Source organism: Chrysemys picta, unplaced genomic scaffold, assembly GCF_011386835.1.
Source record: "Chrysemys picta bellii isolate R12L10 unplaced genomic scaffold, ASM1138683v2 scaf20, whole genome shotgun sequence".
In the NCBI taxonomy this organism is placed as follows: Eukaryota; Metazoa; Chordata; order Testudines; family Emydidae; genus Chrysemys; species Chrysemys picta.
In genome coordinates this window covers 117,734-130,826 of record NW_027052727.1, presented here as the reverse complement: position 1 = coordinate 130,826, position 13,093 = coordinate 117,734, and the positions used below count along the sequence as shown (strand labels likewise).

Sequence of the window (13,093 nt, the reverse complement as noted above, 5' to 3'; positions counted from 1 at the left end):
AATTTGCAAATGAACTGGAGCTCAGCAGTTTCTCTTTGGAGTCTGGTCCTGAAGTTTTTTTGCTGTAAGATGGCTACCTTTACATCTGCTATTGTGTGGCCAGGGAGGTTGAAGTGTTCTCCTACAGGTTTTTGGCGTACGTCAGCAGCAGATGCCAACACCTGACAATATGCAATCAGTTCAGAAAGAACTCGGAGTTTTATGGATCTGTCAACATTTCTTCCACGCCTCGGATATGTACGTGAGCCCGAGATGACTACGGGACAAAGCTGCAGGCTGGACATGGGCGCTTTAGCATGATGTAGCCTGCAACGTATCAAGGAGCAGGTGACCAACTATCCCACCCTGAAATACTAGGATGTGAATGGAGAGACAGCCTGACAGTGGGATGGGGCTGAAGGCTGAGAGTTTACACAAATCCCCTTTTGCCAGCAGCCGGCTCTCCTGCCAGCAGCTCCCGCCCTGCCCCAGCTCAGGGCTCCTGTCCTGCAGCTTCTCTGTTTTCTTTCCAAATTTCCCAGGCTGCCCCACACCATTCGTTCAACCTCCCAGGGTCAGAGTTAATGCTGTGTGTTTGAGTGGTACTCCCCCAGCCAATCAGGTTTTTTCAGTGTAGCCTGGGGGGCGGGAGCGCTCTCCCAGCTTCACACCAGAAAGTGTCTACACACCAGCTGGTGGCCCCCAAGGGCCTGCCCTACATGCGGCTGATACCGCGATGCCACAGCTCTTAGCCATCAGCTATGAGAAAGGGGCTGGGATGTGCATCACTGACTTCTTACCCAGAGCATTTATTCTGGCACTTTCCGCTCAGAACCACCTCCATTCCCTGCAGCCTGGCTGGGGGGGGTGGGGGAGGAAGGAGGAGAACAGCTGCACTGCACTGCACAGCTGGAAAGGCACCCCCTGGTGGGTGCCTGGGGCAAGGCCCCTCCAGCTAGAAGACCTGCTCTTCACCAGAGGAAGCTGGGTTGGGATCCCTCCCACAGCTCTGCCCCAGGGGCCTTGGCAGGTCTCTGACTTACAACAGGTCTGGATGGGAACTGCAAGGAGACAATCTCCCCAGAGGAAAAGATTCAGTGTTAACGTCCCAGAGACTGGGGAGACCTTGGTGCCTCTGTCGGCGATGGGGCCATCCATGGGCCAGAGTGCCCAGGGCTGGGGAGCTCAGGGACAGGGGGGCAAGTGTATCGGGCTGGGAGGACCCACTGGTGGACATCACACTTCTGAACAGGGGTTCGGGTCCCTTGGGACCGGAATTGGAGGTGGGGTTGGGTGCAGGTGGCACAGTTACGCGGCATTGGCTGGGGTTGGCATGAGTTACGCCTTGAGAGGCTTTTGTTGATTTGGTGTCTCTTTAGGGGACAGCTAGATCCTGGTGGGAGTCTCAGAGGCCTCCGGGGGGAGGAAGAAAAGCAGCCAGGAGCCACCATCAGACACTCCTGACTAGGGTACACTTGCCCCCCATCTCTTCCTCCCCACATGGAGCCTGCAGCTCTATTTGTGGGGTCAGGGTGGGGTGAATGGTGGCACAGCAAGGAGGCCTGCCTGGGGCACGTGGGCAGCGGGGAGTGGTGGTTTGGAGGATTAAAACGGGCTGGGGAAGGCATCTCAAAGGAGCTCTGTGCTGGGGCTGGGCTGTGTACGGTGTGCTGGGTTCAGACTCCTGTCTATTTCTGTTTGTCTGTTTAGACTGGCAGCCCTTCTGGGTGTGGGCAGCACCCAGCAATGGCCCTGGTCCTGACTGGGCCTCTTGGCGCTACCGTAACCCAAATCAACAGGAATATGAATGGTCCTGCTCGTCAGTCTGTGCCAGCACAAAGCCAGAGGCTATGGCTCCACCCTCCCTGATCGGACCCCGGATGGGCCCGCCCGGGCCTTGTGCAGCATAGACCCAGCTGAGTGGTTTGGCTGGGACCTCATGAACTCGGCCCTCCATGGACGGGACACGAGGAGGGTCGGCTGGACCCGAGAGCAGCTCGCACAGAACTGAGCAGTGTCATCCCAGCCGGCAATGACCTCACCCAGCTCAGAACTTCTGAGCCGTTTGGATCCAAACAGCCTGATGCCGTTGGGACCAGAACATTCCAGGACGATTTAAACCACAACCGTCTGGTGCCACTTGGATCAAACCCTTGGCTCAGGTCAATCGTGATCCTGTCTCTGCTGCCTGCACTGTGAGATCTGGGGATTTAGCTGAAGAATTGGACCAGAACCACCATCCCTTCCCCAGCAGAGACCCGGACCTTCGGGCTGGTGCTGGGACAGAGAATCCAGGAGGTTTCGAGGACTGTGACAGGCACCAGCCTTGACCCCAGTCCCCAGAGCCAGGACCATGGCGCACAGCCAGGGGCTTCCTGCTGACGCCCCAGAGACGAATCCTGGAGCTGCCCAGGAGGGGTCAGGTGAGCAGGACGTTCCCTGGGGCCACAGGACACTCGGGGGAGAGGCTGGCAGGGGTCCTAGGTCAAGGATGAACTCAAATTCTCTCTCTGCCTGGCCCAGGGAGGTCTCAGAGGGGGAGGGGGAGAGAAACAGAGACTCCACCAGGGCACAGTGGGGGAAACAGACTCCAAGTGGGGAGAGACAGAGCCCTCCAAATGGTTAAATGGAAAAGAGGAAGGGGGAGACACAGACACCCGCCCCCCCAGGGGTGAAGGAGACACCAGGAAGAGGAGATATCTGGGGGCACAAAATGGCTCTTCCATGTAGAGACGCCAGTGCAGAGTCCTGGGCCCTTGGGGTAACGAGCCTAAGCCAGGGGCCTTGGAGATGGGCACAGCCAGGTCTCAGGCTGCTCCTGGTAACCTTGCCAGGGTCAGATGTCAGGGCTGGGGCAGACCAATGGGGCAGAGTGTCCATCTCCCCCAGGCCAGGGCAGCATCGGCACCGACAGGACGTTGTCTAGGGCTCTGTCCAACCTAGTTGCCAGTGTGTCAAGCGAGGGGGATGTGGCCCTTCCCTGGGCACAGCGTGTCAGATCCCTGACTGGTCCCTCCCCTGATATTCGTACTCAGTGAGTCCCCTTCCCGACCCCCTCCCCCTGCCCACGGGGGGCCCTTTGGGCCTGGGACACAGGGCTGGGAGCCGGAGGGGGATGTGCCGCTGGGGGCGATGGCCGCAGGAGTTGCGCTTTCATTCTGCTTTCAGAGTCACAGAGATCAGGAGAGTCGCCCCCTCGTCAGGGGGTCTCTGCCGGGAGCCCCGTTCCTGAGGAAATGGCGGAGCAGAGGGTCTCTGCCTCTGCAGGCCCCAGGGACCCAAGCCAGCAGACCACCACGGCCACATCCGTCACCAGCCACCCCTCCGCCCGCGGTGTGCAGCCTACGGCCTCCAACCGCCTGTGTGCGCAGCCCCCAGATCCACCCGGCGCCGGAATGAAGAGAAAGCGCTCGGCACGTGTCAGAGAGGCTGAGGGTGAGGGAGAAGAAAAGACCCTTTTTTACATGCAGGTCAGGGTCGTGAACGGCGTCTCGGTGGCCTGGGAGACGGGGGCCGGCTTTGCAGCCATTAGGAAGCGCCCCCGCATCTTTAAGGCCAATTACAGCGGAGGAGAAAGCTTTGCCGGGTCGGACCTGAGCAGCTCCCACACCAGGTCCGACCTGGGGGACGTGGACCCCGAGGCGGGGGACGTGGACCCCGAGGCAGAGAGCGACGCTGGGGGACCAGCGGAGGAGGCTCCGAAGCAGCCGATGGGAGCGCCCCCTGAGTGGCTCCTCACCCCCGAGCAGGGCCTGCGCTGCCTGGCCTGCTGCCGAGTCTTCCCCAGCCTGGAGGCCCTGACCCAGCATGTGAAGCAGGGGCTGCGCGAAGGCTTCAGCTGCCGCGTCTACTACCGGGTGCTGGGGCAGCTCAGGGCGGGAGAGCCGCCCCGGAAGAGACGGCGACGTGGGGGCCGGGAGTGCAGCAAGTGTGGGGGAGAGATACGGCGCCCACACAAGGCTGCCAGATAGGCCTGGCAAGGACGCACCAGGGGAGCCAGCTGCTGGCTGAGACCAGAGACGACTCTGCCAGGAGAGCCCTGAATACACAGAGTGGCGACCACAGCCAGCAGCGGGTCCGGGCACACACGCCAGTCGCTGCCCCCGGCTAGGAAGCCCTGCCCGCTGCCGGCTTGCCAGCCAGACGCGATCTCCACGTGAGGCCAGGACAACGAGCTCTGGGACTCGCCATGATACGCCCGGGCCCCTGCTTGGGAAACGCCAGCCCTACGAGCATCAGGGCTGAGAACTGGCAGCTCCAGCAGTGCCAGGCCAACGGCATCCCAGCCCAGCGCGCCAGATCCGCACCAGGCTCCCCCCCGGGGCCAACAGGCCGAACCGGAGCTGCCAGGCTCCCTCCCCTCCCCCAGCCCGGCCGGAGGAGCAACCTGCAGCTCCCGCAGCAAGGCCCTGCCGGATGCCAGCAGAGCCCCAGACAGCAACGCCGAGCCCCACCCCTCCATAGGGCCGTGGCCGCACCCGACCCAGCCACCAGGGACGGGGAAAGAACTGACGACATCAGCCAGCCTTCTCCCTGCCTGGACCCACCTAAAGCCTTGGCCACTGCCCAGAGGGCTGGAGGTTAGGTAGCAGAGACACATCCTTAGAGACGCACACGGACTCCGGCCCATCGACGGGAGGCAGGTGATGAGAAGACGTCTCTCTGCAGCATCCCCAGAGACGGACGCACAGGGCGGCTACGACACACAGCCCCTGAAGGCTGAGCCGTGGCCTCTGCCGCCACGGAGCAAGGAGCTGGGAGCGCGCCACGCCGGCACAGACATCAGCTAAGTGACTTACTGCAGGGTTCTCGTCGGGGCGGGGGGGTGGGGGGGGGCCTAGGTTCCCGGAGAGACTCAGGGGCTTGTGAGCTAGGGCAGGTAGCTAAAGGGTCTGGGCAGGGGGCTGGAGGTCAGGAAGGCAGATGGGGGCAAGGGCTGGGTGAGAAAAAGGGGGGGGGTGGGCGGGGGGCAAGGATGTGAGGAAGGGGGTGTGGGCGGGGGCAAGGATGGGAGGAAGGGGTGTGTGGGCGGGGGCCACACCTCGACCAGCCACAAGGGAGCTAAAGCTCTTACCTGTATCTTCACTAGGAGCAGGTTTAGCTGACCCACAGTAGATCCACCTGACCTAAACCCCAGCCCGTGTCTTAGTCCAGGCAAAGGGCCGGTGTCCTCCTCAGCGCCTGGCCCAGCTCGGTCAGGTGCTAAATTGAGCGAGAGGGACATAAAAATCTGCTAGGAGGCTTTGACATGCTCAGGCTGGCGCTCAGATCCCAGCTGTAAAGCAGGGGAAACATTCTGTGCTCCCACGTGCACCAAACGCCACAGCCGCCCGCCCGCCCTTCAGCTGAGGGGACGAAAGGCTTTCACCAACATTCATTAATGAAGCTTCACGCCCCTTGGCAGGAGTGGTAGCATCCAGAGCCTTGTGCTGCTGACCGGGAAACTGAGGCACAAAGAGGCAAAATGACTCAACCGAGATCACACAGTGACTCTGGGAATCTGACATTTCTTTGTGCCAGACAAAGGCAGAACCCCTTCCATGCAAAACAGCAACTAACCTGGGAAGGGAAGCAGCGTGTGTGACCATCAGAGCATCCCCCGTTTAGTTTGGCTACTAAGGAGCACAGCCCTAAAGTCACCATATAACCCCCTGTTCATATGTTACATTCCATGCAGCTATCCATTCTTATCAAGGGCACGAAGCCCTGTCGGAGGCAGTGGGGGCTGCCCGGCAAACCCTGAAGCCGGTAGCGCTTGGGCAGCTGTTTCGTGTGGCTGGGAGGGAGGAGGGGGAATGCGGGGCGCTCAAGGGAGGGGGCGGAGTTGGGGGCGGGGACTTTGCGGGAGGGGCGGAGTTGGGGCAGGGCCGGGGCAGGGAAGGGGCGGAGTTGGGGCGGGGACTTTGGGGGAGGAGAGGGGTTGGAGCAGGGCCGGGGCGGGGCAGGGAAGGGGCGGAGTTGGGGCGGGGACTTTGGGGGAGGGGTGGAGTTTGTACAAAGGGGACACTGACCTGCACTGTAAAGAGCTTAGCGATCTATGGATGAAAAGTGCTATATCACAGCGAGGGATTAGTATTAATTCCTTTTCTCTTCCTCCCCGTTGTGAGCCCCAGCTACTGCCATGAAGACCCCTGTGTTCCAGAAAGAACGTCAACCAGATGCTTCCCGAGTGACCTACTCAGGCTGCCACTTGCCCCCATCCGGCCAGGAGGTAAATATCAGAGTGTGGCCGACCTACCGGGTTGACCAAAACAATCGCTTGCCCTTTAGCCACAAACCTGATGATTCTCAGACCCAGTTTTTGGTCTCCACCAACCGTCCCGCTTGGTAGCAGAGTTTTAGTAGCAGAGGCTGTAGTGAGGACTCGCAGGGCTAAGATCATGCTAAAAACACTGTGGAACATTCATATATCAACCTAAAGGAACAGAATGCATTGTGGGATATGTTGGCCTTGCCTATTTTTATCATGTGTGCAACTTGCTGGGGGATAGGGTGACCAGACAGCAAATGTGAAACATCGGGACTGTCCCTATAAACCTATGTAAGAAAAAGACCCCAAAATTGGGACTGTCCCTATAAAATCGGGACAACTGGTCACCCTACTGGGGGAGGGAGCGGGGGTTGTTTGCAAATTAGCAAATAACCAAACAACATTAGTCACTCCCCGAATTAACGAGGTTTGGCTAGACAGTTACTAAGGGGCAGATGGCGCTAGGTGCCGCTGTTGGCTAATGGTGATATCTGTAGCAGTGAGACGTTTCTGTACTTCCACAGGGCTGGGCTAGCAAGGACTTGGCCCTGCAGGCAGCAGGCAGGTGCTTTGGCAGAGCTGGGGCCGGGAGGAGGGAGCAGAATTGGACTGCCAGGGGATACTCCAACCTCGGACAGCAGTGCATTGGCAGAGCGGGTGGGAGCTGTGCTGGAGTGGCTGGGAGCGTGGCAGGCCATGCTCATGGTGTATGGACCGGTCCGTGTGGGGGGACCACAGATTGCAATAGCACAAGATGTTGCAGGTCCGATTGAGGTGTGTTGTCAGAGCTGGGGGAGGCAAGTGCCCACAGCAGCAGCCCCGCAGCATCGTGCCTGGGCCCAGGCAGCTCTGTCAGCCTCCTGCGTTCAAGAGACCCGATTTCACTCCAAAGAGGAGAGCATTTCCAGAACAAGCGCCTTCGTTCCCAGCCCGCTCACAGTAACTGCCCCGGCCGCATGGCTGCCTGCCATGAGCAGAGTCTGGGTGTGACGCTGCATTTCTTAAGGGAACCTGCCTCACAGCTCTCTCTCTGTTTACAGAGTGACACTCGCACAGGGGAAGGGCCCGGAAGGAAGTCTGCCTTGATACGGTTTGCGTCCAGGTTGCGGGGCAGACACATCAGGAGCTGACCACATCCCCAGCTTAACACTCCCCATTCTTATAGCAGCGCCGGGTCCTTTGTTAAGGTCAGACGTCGGCAGCCGAAAAGGAGCTTTACATCTTCTATCACCAGAATCTCATTCAAAAAGGAAAACAACCAAAGGCAGAAGGCCTAGAGGCCAGCCAGGCCTGGACTCCAACAGACAGAGCTAGTGTCTTCCTAGATGCCAACCACACATGCCCATGGGCTGAAATCAGAGCACATGGAAAAAGCTAACGTTAGCGTGGTATCAAAGCATCACTCCAACTGGTAGAGACATTGTCTACACCCAGTGGTCTCTGGTACCCATTTGTGATACACTGCATGCACAGAAGGGAAGAAGGGAGGTTAGTTCTGTGGGACAGTGAAGAACAGAGGAGATATGTGGATTTTTTTCATGAATTGTCTCTTTGATTGCAATCATGAAATCTGCCACATGGATGCAAGGAGTTAACTCAGTCCTAGGTGGCTTTGTTGTGCGGGGGGTCCTCACAGTGTTTTTGTTTCGTTTTCTTGTTCGGCTGGGCAGCGCTCGAGGGTTTGGGGTTTTTTGTTTTTATGTTGTTGTTGTTGTTTCGGCCGGGCAGCGCGGGGGCGTTTTCGGCGGCACGACACTGGGGGCTTTCGGTGGCCCGGCCCAGTGCTCCGGAGGTTTGGGCGGCCTGGCCCGGCCCTGCGCCCCAGGGGTTTGGGCAGCCTGGCGCAACGGTAGGGGGCGGGGGTTGGGGCGGCCCGGCATGGCGCTCAGGGGCGGGCGGGGGTTTGGGCGGCGTGGCGCTGTCGGGTGGGCGGGGGTTTGAGCGGCCCGGTGCGGCGCCAGGGGGGGGGGGCGCGGGGGTTTCAGCAAACCAGCGAGGTGCTTGGGGGGGGACGGGGGTTTGGGCGGCCCGGTGCAATGCTCGGGGGGGTGGGGGGTTGTGCGGCGAGCTGCTCGGGGGGGGGCGGGGGGTTGAGCGGCCCGGTGCAGAGGCTGGGGGCGGGGCAGGGGGTTTGGGCGGCCCGGCGTGGCGCTGGGGGTGGGGCACGGGGGGTTTGGGCAACCCAGAGAGGCGCTCGGGGGGGGAGCGGGGGTTTGGCCGGCCCAGCGCAACGCTCGGGGGGGAGCGGGGGTTTGTGTGGCGAGCTGCTCGGGTGGGGGCGGGGATTTCGGCGGGCTGACGCTCGGGGGGGGGGGTTCGGCGGCCCCGCAATCGGGGGGGGGGGAGTGGGGGTTAAGGCGGCCCGGCGCGGCACTCGGGGGGGTGTTGGGCGGCGTGGCACATGGGGGGGGCTGGGTTTGGGGCGGACCCAGCGCAGTGCTGGGGGGTGTTACGACAGGGCGGCGCTCTTCTTTTTTGCCTGGGGCGGCAAAAAAGTTCGAGCCGGCCCTGCTTGAAGCTCACAGAGAAGCAGGATCTGCAGAGAAAGAGACTGTTAGTGGCCCCAGAAGAGCTGGGGTACGAGGACTAAGTCGGGCCTACCTAATTCTGGAGGGAAATTGTCTACATGGTCAGTTAGTGCGCAGCAAGTTAGCGTGCTCTAGATTCACACCCTGGCTTGCTGTGCACTAACTCGCCCTGTGGACAAGCCCTGAGAGAGGTGCCGCTCATCCCTGAACCGGGACAGGAACAAACCATCAACTTCCACCCTTTCAGTTTACGGACACTGGTCCAAAATTTTCCATTGCAAGATTTTTCCTGTTGAGAGAAAATGGCCTTTTTGTAGCAAAAAAATCATTTTCACCTGCACTGTTTGGGGGAGTGTAGCAATGTGGGACTCACCCCTGCGGCACCTCCTGCTGGTCATCTCAGGGAATTACCTCGCCAGCCTCCGGAACGCCCTCTGCAGGCCAGTGATCCCCCTTACCGCTGGCCCCGTGTCCCTCCCAGACCCCGGTGCCCTTTTATCTGGGGTGCTGCCCCCTGGCAATGCCCCCACACTCTGCCTCTGGGTCTCCCCTCTCTGGGGAACCCCCAACCCTCTAATCCCCACCTTGCCTCACTCTGGGCTACTGCCAGTCACCGACTAGCCCCCGCGCCGTGGGGCGGGCTGCAGGGTCAGCCACTCATCATAGGCAAGGTCAGGTCTGGACCTGCTGCCTCTCTCTGCAACCCAGTGCCTCTATGGGGCCTTGGATAATGTTACCATACGTCCGGTTTTTTCCCGGACATGTCCGGTTTTTTTGGTAATCAAACCCCCGTCCGGGGGGAATTTCCAAAAAACCGAACGTTGTCCGGGGAAAAATACTCCCAGCTTTGCCGGCATCCCCGGCTTACCCTAGAGCAGGCTCCGGCTATTACTGCTGCTCCCTGACTCCTCAGCTCTGTGCAGCTGAAGAGCGGAGTTGTCCAAGTGCTACCGGCTTCACGGTTTGCCGGGCAGCCCCCCAGACCTCCAGACCCTGCCCCCGGCCGGGCGCTTCCCCTCACGGACTCCGGCTGCGCTGGGGAAGTGCCCGGCCGGGGGCGCAGTGGGTCTGGAGGTCTGGGGGCTGCCCAGCAAACCGTGAAGCCGGTAGCGCTCGGGCAGCTGTTTCGTGTGGCTGGGAGGGAGGAGGGGGAATGCGGGGCGCTCAAAGGAGGGGGCGGAGTTGGGGCGGGGACTTTGGGGGAGGGGTGGAGTTGGGGAGGGGAAGGAGCGGGGCCAGAGCCCCATGGAGTATCCTCTTTTTTAAAACCTTAAGTATGGTAACCCTAGCCTTGGACAAGGCCCTGCAGCCTGGGGAGTTGTCAGCCTGGAGCCCCCCAGCCCCTCTGGCCTTTCCCCAGCCCTGCCTCACTCTAGGCACCTCTAGGTAGGCCCCCTCCCTCGAGGCAGAGAGAGTCTGTCTGCTCCTGGCCCACGGTCCCTCTTATAAGGGCAGGCTGTCTCTGCTACACTCCTGCATTTCTCATCCAACCTCTGGCTTCTCTTGAGAGCCTGCTGCTCCCGGCAGGTGCCGTGGAGATTATGACGCTAGCAGACCAGGTGCCATCTCATGCCAAGGTCCCCCTGTCTCCGCTGAAAACAGCCAAATACAGAGCTGGAAACAGTCTTGCTCCCCTGTGTATTAGTGTTGTTAAAACAGTTATTCGAATTATAAGAATGTGTTTAGCGTTTAGACTGCATTAAATGCATGTGAGTTGCTGCAGCTTTAATCTAATGTATAACATCTGTATCCTATATGGCAAGGTAGTATTTGAGCAGTTATATTGTAAGCCTCTGTAACTGTATAAATCACCCGACTGGAGAGAGAGATTAACTCGTGTGATGGACGGATCTGCAACTGAAGGTGTTACATCATGCTTAGCAAGAAAGGCCCATGGACACCAGATGGACTATTGTGGAACATTAAAAAGGACAAAAGACTTTGTTGCTCTGCTCTTCCCCCCCCCCCCCGCCCCAATGAAGATGAGTCATGCAATTGGATTCCTCACATCAGTAGAGTTTGCAGCTCAGAGCACATGAGAGGAGGAGGATAAAACCCCTAACAAGGAGGCGCTGATTATCTTTGTGCTGCTTGGAGTCTGGGGGGCAAGGTTTGTTAGGCATAAGCAAGAGATCCCCAGTTGCTTAGTCTTAAAGGACACATAGAGCTTGCTTATTATAGACTTCTATTACCTTTTGAAACTTATGATTGTAACTCATTTGTGCGTGTATGTTTACCTGCTTTAACCTTGTAAATAACCTTCTAGTTTCCTTTTCCTATTAATAAATCCCTATATAGTTTATTATAGGATTGTCTACAAATGTTGTCTTTTGGTATGAGATTTAAGGTACAATTGACATGGGGTAAGTGACTGATCCTTTGGGACTGGGATTAGCCTGAATATTGCTGCGTCTGACGAAGTGGGTATTCACCCACGAAAGCTTATGCTCCAATACATTTGTTAGTCTTAAAGGTACTACAGGATTCTCTGTTGCTTTTTACGGAATATTGCTGTGATTCTTGGTGTAAAGGACCATCTATCACAAGGGTGGCTCACCTGCGTGGCAAGACAGATTGGAGTACCCACGGGGACTGTCTGTGACTCCATGGTTAGGCTTTTTTAGCGCCTGAGGAGTTTGCACTTGATGATTGGTTGGTGAAATCTAAGTGGAGACCTCACAGCCAGTTTGGGGTTTGTGCCCTGGGGTTGGTACGCATGCTCTTGGGGCCCGGCAGGCAGCATGACAGAGATTAGCTGTAGGGGTAACAGTTGACAGAGGTGCTGAGACAGGTTTTCTAACCTTAGCAGTAGATGGGGGCTGTGACCGCAACATGGCTCAGCCCAGGCATTCGAGCACCACTAGTCAGCCTGGCTTCAAAACCATGAGATTTTTTTCCTAATGTTACACCTGTCTCCCATCCCGTAGTATTGGAGCATCCCCCAGTCTCTACAGTATTTACCCTCACAGCACCTCGTGCGGCAGGGCTGGTATCCCCATTGGACAGCTGGGGAGCTGAGGCTGAGAGAGACTAAGGCCCAGACGCTCAAAGGTGTTTAGACTCAATGGAAATTAGGTCCCACAGGGAGTCTGCGGCAGCGCAGGGACCTGAAGCCGGTCTCCCTGTGTCCCAGGCTGGAGCGCTGACCTAGGCCCACCACCGCTGTCTTTTATTTCCCTTCTGCTTTTTGAACCTCGAGGGGTCACGTTTCAAAGAAAAACGACAGCCGAGAGTCCCCTGGGATCACAGGAGTCTGGGAGCTGGGACTTTAAGCAAAAACACTAAAATCATGAGCTGCCCATGCTGTGACACTGGTTTTGTAAACGAATAGACCCTCTGGTGACGTCTTCAGTTGGATTCTCACCTAAGCTTTGCCCCTGTTACGATCCCGCGTCCCAGCGATGTTCTTACACTACGTCATTGCACGGCTGCCCCAGGGATCTTCTTTAAAGGGTTAAAAAAGCCATTGCCACTTTGAGCTGAACCGCCCCCTTCATTGCTTGGCTGCAGGGCTGTGCGCCACAAACCCTGCCGGTGCCCGTCCCGCTGCAGCCTTGTCTGCACTATTGCTACCGTAACCCACGGTCACATGGTGTCTCTGTCCCCCTTTAGTGGCCAGGCCATAGACAGCGGTTTGTGTCCCCTCCGGCGCTTGGGTTCACACAGCTGGTCCTTTAACATGAGCAGCGGCCGATCCTGCTTTTAGATCCAGAGTCTCAAGTCCCTACCAATGGTCCCCGTCCATTACATTGGCACTGCTCTGATCTACCTCTCTCGGACGTCAGCTGTGGACGCTGTTTTAAGCGCCCGATCCATGATACCTACTCTGAGCAGGGACAGCTAACACGGTGTCTAAAAAAAGCCAGCAGCCCAGATTCCCTCAGGCTCCCACGGCCGCTATGACCCATGGGGTTGGCCCGGTGCTGGTGCTGGTGGGAAGTGTTTGCAAACTTTCCCTGGCTTAGACAGAGTTAAGGAAGTTCAGAAACCAGGATCCTGACATGAACGTAAATCCCGACCCATTGTGACTTAAACACACTCCTTGGTGACTGGGGGAGCGGAAAAGCCCCCGACAGCTCGTGCCCTCACAGCTAACGGCTGGTGCATACGGACCACAAAAGCAGCAGGCCCGGAAAGAATTTGTACCACCAGTGTCAGAGGTCATTGCCTCTGGGAGGCAGCAATGCCAGCAGACGCGCTGTATTTACACAGGCAGTCACTAGAGGGGCGCTGGCGCCATTGTATTGTTGCCTTGAACCTGTTGCCCAAAGCACCTTGCGCTTAGGCTGAGATTCATTTTTACCATTGCCACCGGCTGGGTCCTGCCATTTGGGCC

At 58.4% G+C, this 13,093-nt stretch overlaps 1 protein-coding gene across 3 annotated transcripts in view; it reads right to left on the bottom strand.

Annotated features, from left to right (window-relative positions):
* The window catches only part of LOC135977726 (class I histocompatibility antigen, F10 alpha chain-like), a 194,198-nt gene that overhangs the window by 65,449 nt on the left and 115,656 nt on the right, over nt 1-13,093 (bottom strand). The gene's annotated exons all lie outside the window — the stretch shown is intronic.